The sequence below is a fragment of the Orycteropus afer genome, unplaced genomic scaffold (assembly GCF_000298275.1).
Source record: "Orycteropus afer afer isolate SDZICR_OR568_19922 unplaced genomic scaffold, OryAfe1.0 scaffold00605, whole genome shotgun sequence".
NCBI lineage: Eukaryota > Metazoa > Chordata > Mammalia > Tubulidentata > Orycteropodidae > Orycteropus > Orycteropus afer.
The window spans coordinates 377,223-381,345 of NW_006922192.1; positions in this window are offsets into that span (position 1 = coordinate 377,223).

Consider the following 4,123-nt stretch of genomic DNA (forward strand, 5'->3'; position numbering starts at 1 on the left):
CTACCATTAAATGCTTTGTCCCAGAGTCTGGCAAGCAGGACACACTCAGTGAGTCTCATTCATTCACAGACATTTATCAGGCTCCTACCGTGTGCTGGCTCTGGGCAGGCCTTGAGGACTGTCTCTTTCTGGCCTCCTCAGGACCCCCTCAGTGTGCTAGACTGCCCATCGACCCCCACGCCTCACCAGAACTTTCATCAGACACCTGAAGACCCAGCCCTGCAGCCCTGCCTGGCCCTTCAAGATGGGATCCTCTCCCATCTGCACACTAGAGGTGGCGTCTCTTAAGGGGATGGCTACCCCAACCCACACCCTCAGGCCCAGCCCATGTCTCCACCCTCCCCCGCTACAGCTCGGCGCCAGGCCCCACGGACGTGTGGATGCAAAGCTGTGGCAGAATCGGACTAGCAAGGGCCCCAGAGGGAGTTTTCACAGAATCACCTGTGTCAGGGTAATGGCCTGTCCTTCGTTCTGGGGCAACGTCCTTCCCACTCTGTTTGGCATTGACATTATATTTCTTTATAACACTGCTGACAGTGCACTAACCTCACCTTCTAGGCTGTGCAGCGGGGTGTGTCCACACCCACCCTGGAGCCTTCTCCCCATGTCCACTACCTCCACAAGCATCTCCCTCAGGTGTCCTTCAGGAAACGCCCAGGCCAGGGCGCCCGTCCCAAATCTAGTCGAGGACAAACACCCTGTGCTGACCCCTCCCTGTCGTAATTCCTCAGAGAACTGGCAAAAGGGCTGCCACACTGCTCTGTCTCCCCCGGGTTGTCGCCTACATGCCCTGCAGGCAGCCAAGCTGGGCCACAGACCTGCGTGTGCAAACCCTTCTGTGTGCCAGCCTCCCACCTGACTCAGCTCCACCCCACTGCCCTCAGCATCCCCATCAAGCTAACCAGATCAGCGACTCTTCCTGTCAGGACTCCTAACCCACCACCCTCTACATCACCCTCCAGACCTTATGTACAAGAACAAAGCTGCCTGGCCCTGCGTCACCCTCATACTCAGCAGTGTGTCGGCTCTGTCACTGTGGCCCTCCGTCTCAGCCAGGGTCTCCCACGCTCGCTGGCCTCTAATCCACCAATCTTCAGGTCTCCCTCCAGCAGTTGTTGTTCAAAGTCAATGTTGTGCTGAAGGTTGTGGTGATCCTAGGCAGGAAGCTGTGGGAGACGGGGCTCCTGCCAGCCCCATGTGGGGAGGAGGCCTCCATAAAAGCTTTGTCACGGCCTGAATTTGCCCCCTGTACCTGCAGTTTGACCCTGTTGTGGAATTGGGTTTTCACTGTTATTCTAATTGGGTGGGTTCTGATCTAATCCCTTCTGAGTTATAAAAGAGCAGATGAGATTCAGAGAGACACAAGGTGGAGAGACAGACAGACGCTACGTAAGGATCATCTTCAAACCAAGGATTGGAAATGTCTGGGCTATGGCAAAGGATGGACAGACACTGCATGAGGATTGTGTGTGAGCCAAGGGATGAGAAAGCCTGGGCTGCAGCAAGGAAAGAGTCCACATGGTTGAGAGACTGATCGGACTCCCAGCCGCCTGAACTCGGGGAGACTGCATGTCTGTTCATTGAAGCACCCACGTGTGGTGTTTCTGTTATGATGGCCCCAGAAGATTCGGATAAGCACGAAGAGGGGCAGGACAGGGACATCACCCACCAAGCACAGAATCTATCTGTGGCCACACAGGACAGGTTCCAAAGGTGACAACAGTGGCTACCACTGCCCTAGCACTGACAGTCTCTGGCCACGGCACTCAGAGCTCTGTTGACACGTCCTTGGAGGCTCTCTAAGGTTGGAGTAGTCACTCTTAACAAGAGGGAAATGCAAGGTCAAGATCTTGTGAGGGCTACATGATGCCTCCAGGGAGACAGCTGGCCACAGAGAAGGGCTGGGCTGGACATCACATATCCTGACCACCTCTGGGGGGTGAGGGGAGCTCTGGGGGACTGTTTGTGCCGAGGGACCCCTGACAGGTAGGAGACACTTAATAACTAGTAGTCATAATAATAACATCATCTTGAGTTTGCTAAAATCTTCACAGCCTTGTTCATGTCACAGTAAGCCCTGAAAGGAGGTCAATCATCTTGCCCATTTTACAGGTAAGAAAATCAAGGCCCAGAGAATGAAGCGAGAAGCCGAGAGCCACAGCTGATGAGGGGCAGGTTCTGACCCAGCTGTCCAATGCCTGTGCCCTTCATTAGCCACCACAGTGGTCCCTTCTTTTGTTATGGGTTGGGTTGAGTTTCCCAAAAAGATAAGTTGAAGTCCTAACCCAGTAGCTGCTAATGTGACCTTGTTTGGAGAGAGATGTGATCAGTTAGGTTGACGTGAGGTCACACTAGAGCAGGGTGAGTCCTGGTGATGTCTGACCATGTGCTTGTGTTAATAAGAGAAGAACATGAGAGAAGCAAATGGAAGACAGACATCAGACGAAGACTATCTACAAGCCAAGAAACACCAGGGGCCACCAGAAGTTGGAGAGACAAGGAAGGTCTTCAGAGAGAAGGCCAACAGCTTGACTTTGGACTTCCAACCTCCAGAACCAAGAGAGGATATGTTTCTGCTCCTTAGAGCTACCTGTTTTGTGGTACTTGGTGATGGCAGACCTAGGATACTGGTATTTCTCATATGCATGTGGAAGCTGGACAGTGAGTAAGGAAGATCGAAGAAGAGTTGATGCCCTTGAGTTGTGCTGGCGAAGAACACTGAATATACCGTGGGCTGCCAGAAGAACAAATGAATCTGTCCTGGGAGAAGTGCAGCCAGAATGCCCCTTAGAAGCAAGGATGGTAAGACTTCATCTCAGGTACATTGGTCATGTTGTCAGGAGGAATCAGTCCCTGGAGAAGGACATCATGCTGGGTAAAGTGGAGGGTCAGAGGAAAAGGAGAGGCCCTCAACAAGACGGACTGACCCGGGGGCTGCAACGATGGGCTCAAACACAGCAATGATTGTGAGGCTGGCTCAGGACCGGGCAGGGTTGCGTTCCTTGTACATGGAGTCACTACGGGTCACAGCAGTCTCAAAGGCACCTAACACAATAGGAAATTGACATCTTCCAGCCTCTGGGATACAAGGGTCAGGAACCAGAGCTCAGGCAGCAAAAGCTGAATGTTTAGGGGACGTGAAGCTGTATTTCAAAGGCACGGAAAACAAGGCCAGAGCCTCCAGCTGCCCTCCCGCTTCAATTCCAGGACCAAGAGGAGCCACTGCCGAGATCACAGCACCCTCTTGTGGCCGTGATGAGAAAGGGCAGGACGGGGAAGAGGACTCAGGTCAGCTGTTGTTGTTGTTATGTGCCATCGAATCAGACTCTGAGGTCAGCTTGGTTTTGGAAAACGTGGCAGCGGTGGGAGGAGGAAAGGAAGAGGGGAAGGAGGGAGGACAGTGAGGGGGAGAGGAGTGACAGATGGCCCCCACCTACAGCAGCAGAGGGTCCCCAAAAGCTCCTACCTGCCCACGTCCACCAGCAGACCCAGGGGGAGGATGGGGTCGGGGCAGTGTGACCCAGACTTGGTTGGTGAAAACGTTTGCTCAAAACAAGGAATCACTCCCAGCCAACAGTTTTCCAGATCTGCCAGTTTGCCTCACCTGTCCGTTTTCCCTCTCGCCTGTTTTTCTGCAGGAGTCCCTGTGGAACAAACGGTCAAGCACTCGACTCCTAACTAAAACGGTGGCTGTTCCGTAATTGGCTTCCAACCGATCAGTCAATGAACACTCTGCGGAAGTCCACAAAAGCAGTGCTCTACATTCTCCTGTGGCGAGTAGCAACTGGAGTCTTAAAAGCTAAAAGTCTTCAAAGCAGCCACCTGTTGTTGTTGTTGTTGTTGTTAGGTGCTGTCGAGCTATCTCCAATTCATAGCAACCTTATATACAGCAGAACGAAATACTGCCCAGTCCTGTGCCAGCCCCACGATCCTTGCCATACCTTAGCCCATCATAGCAGCCCCTGAGTCAATCCATCTTGTTGAGGGCCTTCCCCTTTTTCATCAACCCTCCACTTTACCAAGTATGATATCCTTCTCCGGGGACTGGTCCTTTCTGACAACATGACCAAAGTAGGTGAGACCAAGTCTGGCCATTCTTGCTTTCAAGGAGCATTCTGGCTGC